Raw genomic sequence first — 21,652 nt, 5'->3', positions numbered from 1 at the left:
GGAAGAAACGAGGCGACCACGAGGTAGTAGGGCGCGCCCAGGGGGTAGGCGCGCCCCCCACCCTCGTGGGTCCCTCATGGCTCCGCCGACCTACTTCTTTCGCCTATATATACTCATATACCCCGAAAACATCCGAGGGCATCACGAAACCCTATTTCTACCGCCGCAACCTTCTGTACCCGTGAGATCTCATCTTGGAGCCTTTTTCGGCACTCCGCCGGAGGGGGAATCGATCACGCAGGGCTTCTATATCAACACCATAGCCTCTCCGATGATGTGTGAGTAGTTTACCACAGACCTTCGGATCCATAGTTATTAGCTAGATGGCTTCTTCTCAACCAATGATATACAAGCTTGCACCACCAACAACCATGCCTAGCTGGACACTGCACATGATTGACCGCTAAGGCGCTAACTGTAAAATATAGCCTCGTGTTCAAAGACATTTTTTCTGTTAGATCCATGCCATGGCAGCCACCATGAGCGATCCTCGAGACAATAATGTGAGAAGCTTTTCGTTTTTGCGGAGAACAATGAGAAAAGCTGAAGATACTTACTACATGTAGAGTATGTTATCTGACCATCGAAGCGAACTGGCTCGTAGGTTGCCGACTTGCCTGCTTTTTTTTGCATAGAACTTCTGAGCTTTATTCAAACAAAAGTGTTCGCTGGGCAGTCAGCCAATAGGCTGCAACCAGGAAACTTGGAGTCTCAGAGAGCCAACTCTCGGTTACAGACACATTACATGCACGCTGGGCACACAAGTGTGCTTGACCGTTTGCAGATCTACTAACATGCTGAATTACAAAAGAATGGAAACTATCCGCTAGCTCATCAATTTCGAAGAAAACTGGTGCCACAACAGAGCGACTATTGTGACGAGTGTTCCAGAGATTAACAATCTCCAGACTGTCGGTCTCCATTATCACATTGGCATAGCCTCTCAGATTTGCGAAGATTACTCCATCCCGTAGGGCTAGTGCCTCAGCGATCATAGGATCAGTGACCCCAAGATGGGGCTTGCACCAAGCGCCCATCAGTGTTGTCTGGGAGCGTGCGACACCACCCGCTCTGATTTTCTCCTCTGCGAACCGCACAGCTGCATCGGTGTTGATCTTTACGTGATCCGATTCAGGTGGCCGCCAACCATGTCCCGGTAGCATTGCAGCTTGTTGTTTAGGTACATCAAGTAAGGCCAAAGCCTCTCTAGTGAGTTTGATGGAGTTCACCGGGTCGTACTTCTCACCGTCATGTGTCCATCTATTGCGAGAACTCCAGATGGACCATATTATAGTGATTATCGTTGCTCGCTCCTTGTCGGTGAACATAGACCCACATAAGATATCGCCAGCCCATGAAGACGGATGCAATCGTGGTAGCTTGATGTCCAGAACAACGCGCGCTTCGTCCCAGAACTGTTTCGCATGCGAACAGTGGATTAACGCATGTTCAAGGTCTTCCTCATATGCTTGACAGAGTTTGCATAAACTGACATCTTGAATATGTCTATAATGCAGCGTCTTCTCGTCGGGTAGAATGCCACGCATGACACGCCACCAGAAGACACGTACCTTGGGGAGAACTTTGAGAGACCAAAGTGCTTTCCACATATGTGTTTGATCCACTGAAGTTCCGGTGCCGGGACCTTCGCCTAGAGCTTGTTGCTCGTTGCGGTTCATCAAAGCTCGGTACGCTGGTTTCACACTGTAGTTACCAGATTTCTCGTGTGCCCATGCAAGAAAGTCCTCTCCCCCACCTTGCCGAAGTGGTATATTCAGAATTGCATCAGCATCAGGTGTGGCAAAAGTACCTCGAACTAAGTCTCGTCTCCAAGTCCAGTTAGTGTTATCAATCAGATCGCTCACCCGTTCAACACTTGTGTTCGCTGGCTTGAGGATCGGTGACCTGGAGACAGTAGTTGGGATCCATTTATCAGTCCAGGCATTGATGGTAGAGCCATCGCCAACACGCTGAACCACTCCCGCCTCAAGAGCTTCCTGCCCGGCAATGATGGCACGCCATACAGCCGATGCAGAGTGTGGCACTTGAGCCTGCATAAAATCACTATCGGAGAAGTACCTCCCCTTCAAAACTCTGGCGCATAGTGAGTTGGGATTGGTCATAAACCTCCACCCATGTTTCCCCAATAGTGCCAAGTTAAACAGATGATAATCATGAAATCCCATACCTCCTTTGCATTTTGGTACCGTGAGATTTTTCCATGATATCCAATGAAGAGATCTTCTATCGATAGAGCTGCTCCACCAGTATTTAGCCATACTGGAAGTCAAGATTTTGCACACCTTCTTTGTAAGTAGGAAACAGCTCATACTGAACGTGGGGATTGCTTGTACTATGGATTTCAAAAGTGTTTCCCTCCCCGCGCATGCAAAGAGCCTTTCAGACCAGCCTTGCATCTTGCCTCTTGATCGATCACCTATGTGATCAAAAGTCCCGCTAGTGATTCTGCCCACCGCTGTGGGGAGACCGAGGTATCTCTCGCTGAAAGCTTCAACGTTCACCCCCAGAATATTTTTTAGAGCTTGCCTGATGGTATGTGGAGTATTCGGGCTGAAGTAGATGGCACTTTTGTCACGATTCACACACTGCCCGGATGCTTCCGCATATATCCACAATATGGCATTCAGTCGCTGTGCACTGGTTGCATCTGCACTGAGAAAAATCAAGCAATCATCTGCAAAAAGAAGATGGCTGATCCATGGCGATCGAAAGCTTACTCTGACGCCTCTGTCAATGTTGCCACCATAATATTTCAAGAGAGAGGAAAAACCTTCAGCGCACAATAGAAATAAGAATAGTGAAACTAGACATCCTTGCCTGAGACCTCTCGAAGGAGTGAAATATGGTTGTAACTCTCCATTTACTCGTACCAAGAAGCGCACAGAAGTCACACATTTCATTATCAACCTGACAAGTGCGTTGCTAAAGCCGAGCCTGAGAAGAATGGCCTCGAGATAGTGCCACTCCACCCGATCGTAAGCTTTCATCATATCCAGCTTTAATGCACATGCAGTATTCCTTCCCTTCTTCCTTCTTCGCAAAGTGTGAACACTTTCGAAAGCAACCAAAACGTTGTCAGTGATCAAGCGGCCAGGAACAAAGGCGCTTTGTTCCTCGCTGATAATATCGTCCATATAGCATCTTAAGCGGTTCGCAATCGCCTTGGCCACTATCTTGTACAAAACTGGGCATAATGCAATAGGGCGAAATTGAGATATCGTCTGTGGGTGCCGTACCTTTGGTATAAGAGTTATAGACGTGTCATTCAACCCCAAAGGAATATCCCCACCATTCAAAAAACCAAGCACTGCATCTGTCACATCGTTCTTCAGAAGCTGCCAGTGCCTTTGAAAGAATCCTGCTGTGTATCCATCAACTCCAGGAGCCTTGGATGGGGCCATTTGAAAAAGCGTTGTATGTACCTCCTTTGCATCGAATGGCCGATCAAACAGCTGGTTCATCTCCGGTGTCACCTTCTCGGGGACATGGTCCAACAACTCACTCATATCAAAAGCCCCTTGCGAGGTGTAGAGATTCTGATAGAATGACTGTATTTCCGCTTTGTCTTCCTCGGGATCAGCACACACCGAACCGTCAGCTCGTCGAAGCCCACATATTCTGTTCATGCGCTGACGTTGTTTGTCTTGTGCTTGAAAGTACCCTGTGTTGCGATCTCCCTCTCGCAGCCAGCTTACTCTCGACCGCTGCCTCAACCAGATCTCTTCTTGCTTTAGCGCTTCTCGAAGCTTTGCGGCGATCTTTTTCTCCTCCTCGGACGGGCCTCGCCCAATGGACTGTTCCCGTATCTTCTCCAACTTCTTCTGAAGCTGTCTCACATTGCGTGAAGGGCAACCAAACTCGCGTACCCCCCACGGCTCTAGCTTGCGTTGGAGTGCCCCATCGAATCTGCGATGCCTTGTAAGCCCGGGGTACGAGTTTGTTTCAGCCAAGTTTCCGTGACAAGATCCTCATAATCCCTATGGGTCTGCCATACGTTTTCATATCTGAACTGTTTGTGTCGACGTGCACCATGGTCATGCGGCTTGTCTCGGATCTCAGCAACAACGAAACAATGGTCGGATTCAACCGCACTGATGTGACGCACTCGAATTGATTCATAACGCTGCCTGAAGGCTTCGTTTGCAAAAGCCCGATCAATCCTTGCCTTCACGTTATCACCTCCGGCTTGTCTGTTATCCCAAGTATAGGGTAGTCCAGACCAAACCAAATCTTGGAAACCTACTTCTTCAACAACATCTCTGAAGGCGCGCATTTGCCATTCCGGTCTAGCCGATCGACTGAAGTGCTCATCACCATACAAAGTTTCGTTGAAATCGCCCATGCACAACCAACCCGCATGTGGCAATGCATACAAAGTTCTGAGGAAGCGCCAGCTGTGATGTCTGTTCTCCGCTCTAGGCGCTCCATGGAATTCTGTGAATCTCCATTCCATGGAGTTTGTGTCTTTCGTCCGCACCGTCGCATCAATATGGCCGGAACTATAATTTTTCAATTGTACTTCAAAGTCCTTGGACCAAAAGAGGCCAATACCTCCTCTCAGTCCTTCACTATCAACCGCAAAACATCCCACGAAACCAAGCTGGTGCCGTAGATCTTCAACTCGCTTTGCCCTGATTTTGGTTTCCATTACGAATAGCAGGGCAGGAACTTCTTGCTTCACAATGCTGCGAAGCTCGCGAACTGCCTCGGGGTTCCCAAGCCCCCGGCAGTTCCAGCTCATGCAATTCATTGGGCCCGGCAGGGCTGCACCGCAGCCTCCGCCGAATTCTCAGGTGTAGGTCTTTTTTTCTTTGCATCTCGCTCAATGTCATCATCAGACAACTCTTGGCCTTCTCCTCCCGATGGGGTTCCATCACGGATGACACTGCTAGATGGGTTATTTCCGTCGGTTAGGAGAAGCTGACGGTTTGCAACTGGCCGGTAAACTTGCTTTGGCACCTCTTTCCTCTTGTTGGTATGTGACTTGTTTTTTAGAGGAGAGGTCACCTCAACATGTTCCTTGCCTGCATTGGAAGAGTTTCTTGACTCCCTCTGACTGCTCGTACGTGTGTTCTAATCCTTAGACGAGCTCTCGCCAGAGACGGGTTTCTTCTTCTCTTCAGGTGCTCTAAGTTTGGGGCCGAACTGTAGCTCCCCGTGCTCATCTCTTGGTCCCGGGCTGGGGCAAAACAGATCCGACTTGCCTGCTGGTAAGGTACAGATAGTGCGATAACACTGGTATAAGGTGTCGTGGTGTAGTGGCTGTAGACAGACCTGGAGATAGGGTTAGACAGATACCATGCCAGATCCCGAGAGTAGTTAGAGAGCAGTTGGACAGAAACTATTTTGAAATAACCTAGTGGCGAGCTTGGCCAGTATGGTAGATGTTGGGATGTTGCTACACTGGGCAACGTTCAACCATCCTTTTTCCAGAGTGTTACCATATACTTCCTCCGTATCAAAATACTTGTAGGTACTAGTTTCCCCCCATCACAAGTATTTTACTATAAAAGGTACTAGTTTCCCCCAATTACAAGTATTTCGATACAGGGAGTAGTATGCCCAAGTTGCTATTTCCCTCGCAATGGGCATATGCATCCATGAGTTGAATATATAGACCGGACAACACATACGCTGGCCGAGTCTTTGGACACGAGTCTATATTTTAGATAGTTATAATTAGTCAGTCAATTATGTGCAGCGTCTTTGGCATGGTTGTTGCCTTGTTGGTGGTGCAAATTAGTTGCTTCATCATATATTAATGCTCCGTCATACCAGCTATGTTCTCTCTGTCCTTCATACCAATTTTTTGTTCTCATTATACCAACTATGTTCTCTACAGAACAAGGGAAGGCGAGCACTTCTCCTGTTTCGCTGCATTCTGGGCCAAAGATTTATGACAGATATGAAGAGTGCGAAGTGGGATTTTTTTCTGTAAAAATTATTGACATCATGGTCAGGCAGGCCGGCAGTATTTGCTTGCTGTATGTGGTTTTATTATTAACCTAAGTTACCTTCATCAATACTGTAGGAGTATTGGCCATAATCTCTTTTTTTAAAAATGGAGGAGGACCCCCGGCTTCTGCATTTAGATGATGCATGTAGCCATTTTATTAATTATTTACATAAGACCTTACAAAGTCATACAACAATAAGACTAAAACTACCGTCTAGGCAAAATCTGTCGCTATTCTTATCCAGTTGATGTAGGGATGTTGATAGTCTGGGCCTAATACCAAACAGACCTCGCAGCCAAACCTAACATCTAAGACCTGATGACCCAACCAGGACGCCTGCCGGGTATGGCGCACCAACCAATCCGGCGCACTTCTCAATCAGGACGTCTGCCGGGTATGAAGCCGCCGTAGCCACCTGGCACCAATCTATCTTCAGAGCTGTACTATTGCATCTACCGTGCCAGGTCTTTCTGCCATCGACGCCACCACGACGCCAGACAACGTCTTCCTCCTGCACGAGTCCATCCTCACACATCGGACGCCGAATCTGCACCGCTCCACGCCGTCGAGATCTATCGCCATTAATGTGTAGGATGAAGCACCGCTCCACCAAGATGCGGTCCACTGGTCCCTCGAGCCCGTGCACACCTCCAAGAACGACACCCCCAAGGAGGAAACGACATAAGAACGCCGCCGTTTTTTGATCTATTGATCTAGAGTTTCTCTCGGAGGTAGCAGACAGTGACCTTGAAACTCTCCTTGGCGATGCCTTCAAGAAGGGAATGTCGCAAAATAGCGCCGCCACTGCCGGCTTTGGCAGTAAGCCGGAAGCAAGATTTCACCCGGATCTGTTAGAAGGACCTCCACCAAGCATCTTGTGCACGGATCGCCGCCATCTCTGCCGGGGACTGGACGATGGATCCAGGCCGCCGCCGCCTGACCGGCCACTGCACCACCGTGGTGCCTAAACCGGCGCCGTCAGGCCCACCATGCCCGCCTGTAGACGCCCTCCAGATCTGCCGGCCCGCGGACGAGGCCTGCGATCTGGGTCGCCACCACAGGTACTCCTCAACCGTGGGGATAACGCGCCCGCGCTGTCGTTGCCGTCACACTCGCCGCCGGGCGCCCGCTGCTCCTTGCCGCCGGTGCACCGCCGATCCATGAGCCGCCGCCGACAGGAGATCGCCACCACCGCGCGAGGGGGAGGGCCCCGCCGCCGCCGTCATTGGCCAGGCTACGCCAGCGTAGCCTCGGGCGGCGGCAGGAGCGGGAAGAGAGGAGCGGAGGCCTAGGGCGGCGGCTGTAGATCGCCCCCGTGTCGCCAGGGGCTGGCGACGCGGGGTCCTGGGTTGTTCTCAACAGAGTATATTGGCCATAACCCTGTATCAGTTCAGTGATTGCCCTTGAATATTTACCACGGCACCCAATGACCATTCGTTCATATTGTAACAGTTATTTCGTCCGGAGTGTCGTTCGAGGCAGGCTAATGGCCTGTTTAGCCTTCTGGTCGCAGAAGCTACGGCGTGCTAAAAGGTGTTGTTACAGGCCTGGTACGCTCCTTATCTGCCTCGTTTGTCCTTGTTCTTGGGTCTAGTTTTCCTTGGCACTAGTTTGCTGCACTTTTTTCTTCTCACAATTGCTTTCCTCGTCGTCTGCTCAGGCAAGCTTGAATTTTACTTACAAAGTTACAAGGGCGGCATCTTGATTGTTTGTTTCCTTAGTTTCAGCTTATTAACAATACGAGTCTTGTTAAGTTGAGTTGGATCCTATTCATGGACCACAAGCTAATGCAATACAGTAAGAACAATAACAAGAATTAAATCAATGAAGTCTGACGGTTGTGAATCAAACAGATAACGGGGAAAGCGACGGGGAACTGAGTTTAAGAAATATACATTTGTTTGGAAAGGTAAATCAATGACCAAGAAAACAACAGCAGTCTAGATTGCCACAATCTTCGGCTTTATTACATAATCATAATAATTCTTGTTTAACAAACTCAAGTCTTAAGCTGCTGAGGACCCCCAGCTAGCTTTACAGGACAAGAAGCAAAAGACACCACAATGGTAGGGATAACCAGTTGGCAACGACAACTTACAGGAAAGTAGTAAAGAGATATGAAGAAAAACCTCAAAAAACAACACTTGTGAAACAGATACTGAATAAAAGGGAACCAAACCAAACTCCTGTAATCAAGCAGAGTGACAAAACAGAGCGATCACCACATCTAACTACACACTGGGCCACTGCACGGCGCCGTATTTAACCACAACCTTGATCTCATCGGATTTTTGGCGGTTCCCGTTCATCGTCTTTAATCGCTTCACTGCACGGTGCAATGCAGGGTTGTCTTTGTTACCATCGAGAACCACATCTTTAAGGCTTGTCAAATGCTCCATGCCTTCGAGCATCGTAGATTCTTTGTGTAGAAATCTCACCTGGAGTTTCTCGAGCTTTGACATTTATTTTTCCTCAAATCTGAGAACTTCCATAAAGTCAATATCGAAGTTCAGGTACAGGTTCTTGAGTGCTGGAATGTTGTGGGCAGTTTGTGCAACCAGCTCTGGAGCAACGTAGTAGTACGCCTCCAAATGTATGCCCAACAGATTTGGCAGCTTACATACTGGGCCAAACAGTTGGTCACCAACCAAGTATGTCCAAGAGAGGAAAAGCTCAGTAAGATACTTCAGTGACCCGAGACCCGACCCAGTCGGGCAATTTGCTAATGCCTGAGCCGATCCTAAGATATCTGAGGAGCCGCGGCGGGGGGTCGATTTCATGTATGAAGTCCAAATATCGTGGGTGCCCATGAGGGTTGGTACGGTTGACCCAAGGATGGTCGGTAACGTTGAGCCACCTCAGGGAATATATCTTGCCCAGGGACACAGCAAGATTTTTCCTAACATTCAGATCAAGGGGACCGCAGTCCACATCCATACGTAACTCTCTCACTTGTTGTAGGTTACCGAGCTCTTCCACAACATCAGCATCACTTCCGAAAACTACTGCATTCACCGTCTGTAGTGCCTTCATCCTACCAAGGCCCTTGCTTGCTCTCCAAGACGTATAAATTATGGCGTCCTTCTTGTTGAATTGGAGGTGTTCCAGTTTCTCTAGCTTTCTCACCGTTCCCGGTAGATCTTCAAGGTGCGTCTGACGTACATCAAGGGTCTCCAAATTTTCTAGGTCACCGACTTCCGGAGGCATCTCACTAATACTTGTTCCTTTCAAATTCAAAAACTTGAGAAGGTACATGCGAAAAACATGTCTCAAATGTTTTTTTATGGCCGTGCAGTCTTCCAGGTCAAGTACCCTGAGCAAACGTAACTCACCTAGACGATCAAGCATCTTCATGTTATCTTCAGGGCCAAACATGCTTAGTGATCGGACATGCTCCATGTTCATCACCTGGATGTCATTCTTCCTACCATGTGAGGTTGCAATTTTGTTGGACCGAGAGCCTTCGGATACTACCTCTCCACCATGGATGGACAGGCGGCGAATGCTACCATAGGACATCCCTTCATATGAGCCACCTACTAGGCTAACAAAGTTAGCCTCCAGGGATTTGGACACCATGACCTCAAGGACCATGTCATGTACCTGACACGTCTCCACCGTCCATTTGGGATCATCGGCCCGAGCAATCATGTTCCTACTCAATAACTCATTATAGTAGGCTTCTGCAGCCTCCATTAAGGTCAAACCTCGGATCTCGGCAACTAGTCCTTCAGCGATCCATCTCTTCAAGAGCCGCTTCTTGGTGATTATATAATCCTCTGGGAAAATACTAAGGTACATTATGCAACCCTTGAGATAATAGTGCAAGTGGTTATAGCTGAGAGTAACTATTTTCCTCATGCCCTCAAGGGTAGGGAGGTTCTCCATTTGAGAACCAATTGACTTGCATATTCTTTCCCACATATCTTTGCTCTCTGGTGATTTGTAGCTCGCCAAGAGGTTGGCAATGCTAATAATGGCCATTGGTAGCCCACCACATTTTCTTAAGATTTTGTCCATTTCACCTCTCAGATCATTGTGCAAAGTGTTTTTCTCTGAACCAAATGCTCTGCTGAGGAACAACTTCTTGGAGTCATCAAAATCAAGGGGTTTCATCTGATGAATGCGGTCTCCATCAACACTAGCATCACCGCATGCTTGGGCTACACTCTCTATCCGAGTGGTCACAATGACCCTGCTGCCGTTTTTGTTGTCTGGCAACTTGGGTCTGATTGTATCCCATGTTGCTACCGTCCATACATCATCAACCACAATGAGGTACCTGGTTTTATCATAGGAATTCCATAGTTAATTGCCTTTTTCATAAATCGCCATTAATTGCGTAAACACGACTACACAAGGGCATATAAAAATACATGATATTACCTAACTCCTCATTTTCAAGACATGAGATAATCAATGTAGATATTTTGTATATGTTTTTATTATTGTAATAATTATACAATAATGTAAATGTTTAATGTTTTGTATTTTCTTACCGTAGTAATAAAATATATCAATATCCAACTATTGTAATAAGAGTTCACTAGATCGATCGCTTGAAGAATTGTACGTGCAGTTTTGAAGATCAATTGATAATACTTTGTTAACTAAATTATTGGTGCATCAAAGTTTATGGTTTCCGTACCCGGTCACTGACGTTACATCAGCACACCTTAAGAGCTTTGTGCATGACCATCTAGAGCGATGCATGTGTTCCATTTTTTATGGAATATGTATGTTTTCTAGGGAAACACTTAGGCTTGAGTTTTCTTCCCAGGGACATACATGTACGTTAATGCTGAGTAGTATTGGTTAGCTGAAGGAAAATATGTATACCAAGAAAAAAATATTATGATGATTTTACGGTACATACTAATGCATGGATCAATAATACTCACTACTACACTAAGGGCATCAAAGGGAGTTTCTAAGACGGCCGGCAAGGCAAACCCTATTCCTTTTGTAATGCAGAGAATGTTGACCAAACAAGCACCCTAGCAGCTATATAGGTGGCTCACTATCTTTTTTTATTCGTTCTCCCGACGTTTTTAAGAAGGTTATAGAACCTTATTTGATTTTTTTTCCTTTTTTCTGTTTCTTCTAACAGTTTTTATTTTCTGTTTATTCTTTTCATTATCTCCTTCAATTTTTTGTTCTACATTATAATATGTGATTTTTTAAAATCAATAATACACTTTAAATTTGGGAACATTTTTGAAACTATGTATATTTGTAAATTCAAAATTATTAAAAATATGTGAACATTTTTACAAGTTCATGTTTTTCAGAATATTTTCTAAATCCATAAAAAAAATTAATTCATGTATATTTTTTGAAATTCAAGAACATTTTCAAATTCATGAGATCTTTTTGAATTCATGATTATTTTTTAGTTTCTTGAATTTTTTTAAAAATTCAGATACATTTTAAAGATCATGAGCATATTCTAAAATTCATGGAAATTTTACAAATTCGTGAATATTTTCTCAAATCTTTTTTTACAAAACAAGGAACATTGAAAATTTTAAATAAAGCGAAATACATTTTTAAAAATTCCTGAACATTTGTGAGAATTTAGGAAAATCATTCACGAATATTTTTACGTTCAAGAGAATTTTAAAAATTACCAAACATGTTGTAAATGAATAAACATTTTTGAAATTAAGGAACATATTTTCATCTTTGCAAATATTTTTAAAATCCGGGAACAATTTATTTTGTACCAACTTTTTATAAGTCCTCCATATTTTTCTATTGTTTTGCAATATTATATATTTTTTTTATCTGTTTTTCAGATTTCCTATCTTTTTTTTGTTCACTTCTCCGAAATTCCCAACTAGGTAGGCTAACCCGCCACGCAAAGCGTGCATTGCTTGAGGTCTGCGTTTGCTCGCTCTCTGCTTACCACAAAATAGGCTATTTGAGATGGGTTTTCTTGGGCCTATATCTCGGAAAGGTCAAGGCAGAAACATGCGTGTCGAAAACTAGATCTTTCCAACGCAGGCGAGCAGATAGGCCTACCTTGAAAACAATTACAAGCGGACCAAAGAAGAGGCCCATCTCACATACAGAAACTATTAATGGATGTCTATCTAGGCTCATCTCAGATAGATAGGCATTATATAAGCCTCGGCAGGGAAACCCTAACCCTTGACCCTATTTCCTTCTTTTCGGTTCCACCCTCACTCCCTCTGGCGAGGCCGGCCATACTCCCCCCCCCCCCCCCCCCCCCCCCCCCCCCCCCCCGGGGGGGGCCCCCCCCCCCCCCCCCCCCCCCCCCCCTAACTGGAGACCATACGACACTTGTACGAGGTTGGTTGGTTCACTACATATAGCATTATTATCCATTCTTATTTATTATATGCCATATCATCCTAATCTCGTGTGACAAACAATTACTTCACAATGATATCAGATGCTACAATAATTTTAGTTTTTGGCATTCTCTTTTGGGAGACATACTAGCTCACTCTCTTCTCCCTGGTCATGCAAGAGTCCACCCAAAGACTAAATAAAAATTTGGTCTGTGCCACTTTCCAGTTCCGAAGTTCCATGACAGCCACTAGAATTTCATGAATTGTGTATGTGCCACTAACGCTTCCAAAGAAAATTTTCACAAGACCCAGCGCGCTGTCTTCATGACTTGCTGTGAGGTTAGCCCCTTGTTGCTGTCTCCTTTGACTAGTTTCCTCCTCTATGGGATGCGTCACTTGTCATGTCAACTGCAATGGCGAGGAGATGCACTGCACGGTACCATTCACAGTGAGGCACACCGTTGAAGGTACGGGACAGGATGACACAGCCAAAACACTTGACAGTGGCACAATCATAATTTTTCACTTTCCCCTGGTCGCGCACCATACATGCTGGCCAGGCCCAGTTTTTTTGGTTGATTCTTCAAGAATCTTAAGAATCGGACTACCTAGGATTGTGAAACAAATATGGGTTTAAGATTCTTGGAGAACCCGGGGAAGGTCCGATTCTCAAGATTCTAAGAGAATCGGACAAAAGAACTGTGCCAATATGCTAGGTGCTGGAACAGGTCACATATGATGTTTTTCAGGCTTCGTGGATTCCAAGACTAGGTGGCTAATAAAAAAGACTGGTGCTACGAGTAGAAGTTCATGTGAAAATTTGCTACCTTTCGTGCCCTTTCTTATAGTACAATATTCATTTTGGTTTTGGAATACTAAATTTTCAGAAGCCCTAAACATATATAGCTGAGCTCCTTTACGGTACCCCTAAATGGTTATGAGCCATCCATTTTCATTAATCCAACGGATGATCTTAATTGGTACTCCAACACTTGTATGAGAGAGTACCAGCTGAAAAAGGTAGGGAGTACCTCGAGCATAGTGGCAAAAACGTAATCGAGGAGCAATTTTTTTATTTTATTTTTATTCTCATCTCATCGTACATCACGGTTGCAACTTAATATTCGCAGTGATTATCGTAGGAGTGGTAACAATTCAACTCAATCATGATTATTCATATCTGGAACCCTAATTCTTCACAGGGCTTCATAAAAAAACAAATCCTCACCGGGATAGCCACCGGTGAGGCGGTGACTGTGGTGTGCGCACATTAGAGAGACAGACGATCACCAAGGCATGGTCGCCAAGCCAAGGACTCGTCGGAGCCGCGTCAAACGGGTATGGTAACCTACCACGTGAGCAATGACCAGGTGGAGGCCGGATCACCAGGCTGGCTGGAGCTCTATCATGTGGGTTTTGTCCAAGTGCTCGGCGTTCAAATGTGCCGTTGATCTGGCCAATAAGGTTAAACATGTGGGATCCGCGGGCGTCATGACCGAGTTGGATGCTAGAAGTCCCTCCCATGTGTCCCATAAGGCTAGTCATAGTGGGAGTAACTTAGATAGTAACATAACGCACTTCAAGAAAATTTTGCTTATGTGACAAGTAGTTAATGAGAGGTAGTAATATAGCGCTTCCTGAGACAAGATGAGTCTACAAGTTAATAAATGAAGCCATCTATGATATTACTATTATGTTACTTTGTATTATGAAGGCAGTAACTTAGACTAGTGTCATGCATATGACACAAGTCTAAGTTACTTCCCACTATGACCAGCCTAAGAATGTATTTTTTTGTTTTAATTGTCCGTGTACATGAGCGATTTTGTGTGATTTTCCCATAATTTTTAGTCATGGTCTGTTTGATCGATAAGTTCCAACGCAAAGAAAATAAGATCTTTCCACTGATTGATACAATTTGCCATACTTCTTTGATTTGGGCAACAATTTGTGTTGTTATCAACTTATTTGTGATGCTTTGCAAATGAGAGCAGCGGCAATAGCGCCGTCATCCTGGGGAGGACGACACCACCATGCAGCCGAGGAAGGAAGGCATGCGCAAGGATTCCATTGTTGGCAGCGTGCGTAACTAATGCCGTGCATGATGGCCCGATCACGATTCGCATTGCCAAGGGGTTATCTGGCGTGATCTGATCAGGGTCAGATAAGGCCACGAGAAAAAAAAGACTAAACTACCCCTTTAGGTGGACTGTCAGATTTGAAGGGTACTCTTTCTCTACCCGAGGGAGTACCAGGGTACTGTAAAAGCTGCCACATAGCTATACGCGTATCCAACAGATATCCATAAAAAAAAATCTGCGTGCATGCCCAACAAGCAAATTCACAGGCATCTGCTGCAGATTAATTATGGATCTGTCTAGAACACATCTAAATGTGACATAAGATGTGACATAGTTATGTCTTATGTCACATCTAACCTGATGTCCATAATGTTTGTGGTCTATTTTTTTTTGTCTCAGTTTTTGTTGTTCCTTGTTGATGTGTTATTTGTGAAAGTTTAGATGTGACATTCTTTAAAAACATTTAGATATGAATTAGACAAACTGATCAATTATTGGGCAAAAGTTTTCCTGATACCGTACCAATGCATAACCGTCAAGGCGTCCACATATCTCCGTATCCATATGCATATCCATGGATAAAATTAAAATCATTGGATTTGACCTGTGAACGATCACCCATGAGTAAGTGATTCCCGAACTTTGTTGCTCAGATTTGTCATACCCACTGTCACATGTCATTGACTGATTCCATGTCTTTTCTTGAATAAATCTACCTTGATGTATTATCTTGCACGTGAGATAAGTCTCACACGGTATGCACGTGGGATGATAAAATTAATTAAGGGACTAGCGAAACCTTAGTTCCTTGGGAAAAAATAGGATAAAACATAAGTGGATTTCCCCTTCATGGATGTTGCGAGCAGACGTCTCAACTCAACCATCGACTTGCCTACAATCAAACCCCCCAGCAACCCCCGGTCGGCATCGTTGTCCTGCCCACTCGACACCACAGTTGGCCACATCATCTGTATCTCTGGCTCGGTACTCGGGGAAATTCAACGACCTTGCTCATATTGAAATTAGCCATAATTTGTTCATGTTCATATGATTTGCTGGTTTTATCTTATATCTTGATCCCATAAATGACAGGCTATACACACTTCCCTTTTCTTTCATTGATTATTTTTTGAGAACTTTGAGATAGATTAAACTTAATAGACAAAATGATAAATTAAAAAAATAACTAAGTAATATGTAGATATATAGTTTGTGTGTGCTTATATATACCTCTTATCCTTGAGAAGCTCGTGGAGCATCCTGGTGAGGGCGCCTTCATCCTTGTTGTCGATGCCATCAAGGGGGTTCTCTTCCTTGATGCCTTCTGCATTATCTGCTTTCGCCTGCACGATCTGTCCAAGAATGCGCCTCAGCAATCCCTCGAGATCCTTTGTGCCGCCGAACGCCTGGGACACAGACACTTGCGCTTGGTGTGGGAACTCTTCCTCCAGCTTTCGGAGCCACCAAATCCCACGATGGAGAACACCTTGAGATTCCTGTCACGCTCATTCCCACCCACCATCTTCACCATGTTGGACAGTTTATCAGCCTGCTCCGTGATGCCGACGAGATGGTCAGGGTCGTTTGCTGCCGGCCGGCCGAGCACATGGCGGAGCACGGGCGTAGGAGCGGCTATAGAAGAAGTAGTGCATCTCAGTAGCGCCTCACGGTTGACGCCGTAACGCGCATGGCGCTCGCTGATCACGACGGCACGAGCGCGGAGCTCCTAGATCTCGCGAGCCAGCCGACGGCGAGGGAAGAGCGTCGCGAGGACGCGCTTGGACCAGAGGAGGAAGCGGTCTCTCGGCCGGCACCAGATGCGGAGGATGTAGAGGTGCACGCAGTCCTCCGCGTCGTAGGCGAGCTCGCGCACCTGCTTCATCCACACCCGGATGAAGTGGTCCACGGCGCCCTCCTCGGCGTCGGACAACATGCGGAGGATGGCGTTCATGGTGTCCAGCTCGTCGCTCAGCACAGCCACCTGCCCACCGACGCCGCGGAGCTGCTGGTACTCCTCACCCACAAACTGCCCAACGATGGAGACAAGCTGCGTCGCGGCCTCCATTCTCCCTCTCTCGATTCTCTCCACTCTTTGGAAGGGTGGATATGGCTGGATCGGAGATGCCGAGTTTTATCAAGATTGAGAACATAGAAAAGGGACAAAAGACGAGTCGTTGGCTGACAGAGTGCATTATATTCTGAAGCAACTTGCATCACCAACAGCCATGCATGGCCAGCTAGATGCACGCGATCAACCTAAAATATACTCTTATGTCGAACGACTCGGCTTATGAGTTGACTTCCCAATGGGAACAAAAGTGTACCTTGCCAATCGAACATTTCCTAGGGTTCAATCTACAATTTCGAATTTTGATCTTCTTCAGATTGCACTATGATCTCCCAAAACCATTCACAATACTTCGCACCTTCTTAATTAACTGCTCTTGACCTCGGTTTTGTCAGTTATCGCCTTTTTTATGAATTGTTTTCTTAGTTGGATTTTACTAATGGTTTTGTTAGTCATCAGGGTCATCAGATTTTTTTTGTCTCCTCTTTATCACGTAATCTCTTTTTCCTTTCCTCATGACTGAACTTAAGACATCAACTGTAATATCAGATTGCTCACTAAAGTATGCCTGATTTACTAGAATTTTTAAACTATTTTGTGCAATTTAAATTTTGGACCAAAAGTTTGAACTTAAAAACTAATACAACAAGCTCCACTTATACTATATGTCATTCCAGCTCATATTTTATGAAATTGGTCAATGTAATATGTTTGATTTACTATAATTGTTTCATAACATTGCACTTTGAATATTTTCTATTTCTTGTTTCGTTAGTATTTCGACAACATAATAAAAATTTGAAGAGCGAAGAAATATTGAAAAAAATAAGCAGATCAAGCATAGTCAGTAACCAATGTGGTAAAATCTGAGCTAAAATTTACATACAATTTGAGAGAATGTTTCAGTTTCAAGTTCAAATTTTTGGTTTAAAATTCAAAGAACACAAAAAAGTTTTTAAATTCAGTCAGAAACATGGTAATATGTTGCTAAATTAACATACCATTTGAGAAACTTGCCATTTTAATTTCAATTTTAGAAGTTGATTTCAAAATATAAACTCCACATAAAAATTGAGTAAAATCTACTAAATAAAAAATATGTCAGGACATAAATTTGTGGACTTTTTTCAAATGCAAATATTTCTTCTAATTTGTGAACTTTTTTGAATCCACAAACATTTCGAAAATGCATGAATATATTCGACCCACACACTTTTTCCAAATTTATGATTTTTTTCCAAAATCCATGCACTTTTTCAAATTTGTGAACTTTTTTTTCAAAATTGTTGAGCTTTTTCCAAATTTACGATGAACTTTTTTCAAATATGTGAACTCGTGAACTTTTTTGAATTCATGATTTTTATTTTTTGCATTATGTGAACTGTTGATCGAACGATCTAGGTGGGTGAGTCCTGGTGATTGACCATGTCGCATGTGGTCGGTTGGCCCATGACTGTGGGGTGCATGGGCGCCTTCTGGCTCTCCTAGCTAAGCGCAGAGCGGGAGCTCTATAAACTATCTGAACCCAGTTTCATTTGAGCCTGTACCAACAAATCCTCCAGCTTCAACCCAAACCAAATGAAAAAAACACAAACTAGAAAACCCCATCTTCAGCCCAAACCATCCTCGGGCTTTCGTTTGGGCCCATCTTGCTCGTGTCCGCTCTTTCTAAGATATTTTACCATCATAGATCTTAAAGAAAAACAATTAGGGATCCTCCTTTGCAAAGTAAGCAAAATACATGAATTTATAATGGAGCCCCCATTGCGATACCTTTTGAAAATGCAACTATTTCGAATCATATTCCACTAACAAAAACCATGTTGATATAAGATGTACAATCATTGGGTTTTATGCTCATGTGACTTACACATCATATGCTTGCAAAAACTACACACCCTGTCTGGTTAATATTACTTTCTTCATAGGACCCGTGGGTGGAAGGTTGAAATCACCGCACAGTGTGCAATTGCAGCCGTTAGGAACACAGTGGGACACCCAGTCACACTTGGCACCTTATTTGCATTTCTCCCTCCACCTCTGGTTATACCAGTCACCTCATGAGTTGCTGCAAGCGTTGGGACTACATGATGTCGTCAATGGTGGGATAATAAATGCCTAACAACCTTACCAATCCGCCATGTGTGAAAAGCATCTCCACAAAAAGAACATTATTACTATAATTTGCTACGATGTATCGTTGGAGCAAGTTGTTGCATGAATGGACTATACCTGATGGTAGCATGACGAAAGCGAGGGTCAGGAGTAGCATAAGGGTTGTCCTCATTGTGGTAATGTTGTGGCGTTGATAAGAGATGTCGATAGTTGTCTTGGTAGGTTGTGATGGAGAAATTTTGCAATGGCAACCATTATATATAATGGATGAGATATGAATGGCTGCTACTGTAATTGAGGAATTCATTAAAAAACTAAAATGGCGAAAAACGATGGCAGATAAAAGCATTAATTTGTCTCTAGATACACATATACCAGTAATTACGTTCATGAATTATAGTATAGTAAGTAAGTGCAAGTTTGGACCTAGATCCAAGGCTATATTGTTTTGCACCAAGCAATAGGAAAAGAACAAGGTTAGAACTACATTTTGCACTAGGAAATTTAAATTGCCACTAATGATATAAAAGACATGTCATCTAATTCCTACAATGTTTCTATGACCTTGTTTTTCCTATCACGTGTCCCAAACAGGGCCTTAGTGTTCCGCTTTTTTCCTACCTTTTCTAATTAAAATGTTTCATGATGAAACCTAAATAGCTTGTTCCATTTATGTTTAACGTGTTTAAGACATGTCGCATAAAATGTGTTGATGGATATAGTGTGGTAAATATAGCATGTTTGCCAAGTGATATATCTTCAAAGTTCTATAAATGTTTATTTTTTGGCTAGGTGATCTATTTATATCTTACATGGGTTGGCAAGACCAAATAGTAAATTAAGGAATTTCAATGTATATATAGGCCAGGGCAAGAATTTTGAGGGTGAATTTGCCAATTTGTTCGATTCAAAGATGATCACATTGAAGAGCACGTGTCACGTGGTTTGTTCCCATTATCGTAGTAAGGAAAAAAATTACACACATCGAAGGCCAACAATTGTTTCTAGAACATTGGATTTAACGTAAGTGGTGCGGCTTTCCTCCTAACTCCATATTCTTTCTCCCAATTATTGTTCTTTTTTTGTCTCTCGTCATTCAATATGCCCTTCCTCATCTCATCGGAACAAGGTACATTTCTCTCACGTGGATGGCTCCTTCCCTTGCCCAACTAGATATGCCATCATCGAGGAAGCGCTGTATGAGCTACTTGCCACAGTCAATGTATTGCGAAAAAAACTACCAAATAGATGGAAGTCTATGAGTGTTAGAAAACTTAATACTTTCTCTGTTTCTAAATATAAGACCTTTTAGAGATTTGAATACAGACCTTTTAGAGTGTAAATTCACTCATTTTGCTCCGTATGTAGTCCATATTGGAATCTCTAAAAGGTCTTATATTTAGGAACGGATGGAGTAGATCATAACTTTGGATGAACTTGATTCTTTTCCCAAGCTCTGGGTTTTGAGTTTCCATGTGTGTCATGGCAAATCTCATTTGAAAAGAAATACAGTACAATAGTGCAAAGCTACGCATTTCCCAAATAAGAATTTTAGTATTGTTGCTTGGAAGTAGTATCTATTGGCTTTGCATCTTGCAAACTTCCTTCAGAGAGTCGTCTCTTGGACACCACCAAAACTCTATTTTTGGTCCTTTGATGGAATAAAACACATGATTTGGTTGCCACTTATAACCCCTTTTAAAAACATGTTAAAAATAATTGGAACTACTTTTGCTAGGTTAAAATAAACATAAATCAAGATAAACAACTAGAAGTAACTCTCATCATAACTGTAGCTACTCAGTGTTATTCAAAGAAAAGTTTGAGTAGATCATTATGCAAAAAAGATTCATTTCCAAAGGAGTTATAGATCAAAAGTTATAACCATAACAAGGTTAGATTCAAATTTGAACAATTACGAAAATATAGATGGATCGTTTGAAAAGTTAGACAAATTCAAAGAAACAATATGCAAAAAGTTTTGCTGAATTTGGAGCTACCAGTAAAAACTTATGGTAGTTCGAAGTTCTAGGGGCTTTTCTGCAAGGTGATAGTCCACAGGCGGGAATTGGACACATGGCACGTGGCACGTCCTGGTGCAGTAGATCGGTTTTAAATCATAGCGCTCGATCTGAGATTTATGGTCATGATTGCGTGCCGGTTTGGTGCGCTTAAGTGATATAATCTAGATCTAACGACGCTTGGGATGCTCGATTCCTAGAGGGGTACAAGTTGTGCCCTTGGTCACGGGGGTCTTGGCTTATTTATTGAAGGTTGAGGAATCACGGGAAGGCCATGCACGGTTGTGTCTAAGGTGGACATGCCATGGATGTCGTGAGAGGGGCTCAGACTCCATCTGAAGGAAGGAGAGGCTGGGTGGCCCCCACATGTTAGAGAGAGAAAACGAAGGAAAGAGATACAGGTGATGCACTCGATGTTCGGTCTAGATTGGACGGTTGTCATGTGGGGGGCTGATATGTATGGCTTAACTCGAGCAGCATTATGGCGTCGCTCGCGCCGCTTAGCCTCGCGTCGTGTACATCGACATGGCCCATTGAGCCAGCCCATGGTACACGCAATGCTCCCACCAAGTCAACTCTTTTTTCTCTGATTTTTTAATATCCTTTTTGTTCAGTTGATTTTATATTGATTCAAAAGTGTTCACAAATTTAAAATATGCTTGCGAATACAGTTTTTTCATGAATTTGAAAAATGTTCTAACATTTGCAAAAAACATTTATAGATTATTTAAATGTTTGCAAATTTTAAAATGTTTATGAATTTTAGATAATCTTCTGCAATTTGAAAAATGTTTCTGTCAATTTGTTTTTCTGAAAAATGTTTTGTGAATTCAAAGAGTGTTCAATAATTTAAAAGATGATTGTGAATTTGAAAGATGTTTGCACATTCAAAATATGCTTATGAATTAAAAAAGTCATGGAATTTAAAAAATATTCACAAGTATTAAAAATTCTTCAAGAATTTTAAAAAAGTGAAAAATGAAAACGATTTTTTAAAATAAAAATAAATGCTAAAGAAATGGAAAATAAATAAACTCAAAACTAAAAACCAAAATAAAAACAGGAGGGAAAA

At 43.5% G+C, this 21,652-nt stretch overlaps 1 pseudogene; it reads right to left on the bottom strand.

Moving 5' to 3' along the window:
- Positions 1–7,932: 7,932 nt before the first annotated feature.
- On the bottom strand, positions 7,933–16,543 carry LOC125540298 (annotated as a pseudogene).
- Between the last annotated feature and the right edge of the window lie 5,109 nt (positions 16,544–21,652).

Source organism: Triticum urartu, chromosome 2 (assembly GCF_003073215.2).
Source record: "Triticum urartu cultivar G1812 chromosome 2, Tu2.1, whole genome shotgun sequence".
Taxonomy (NCBI): Eukaryota; Viridiplantae; Streptophyta; class Magnoliopsida; order Poales; family Poaceae; genus Triticum; species Triticum urartu.
This window is presented reverse-complemented; position numbering and strand designations above follow the sequence as displayed.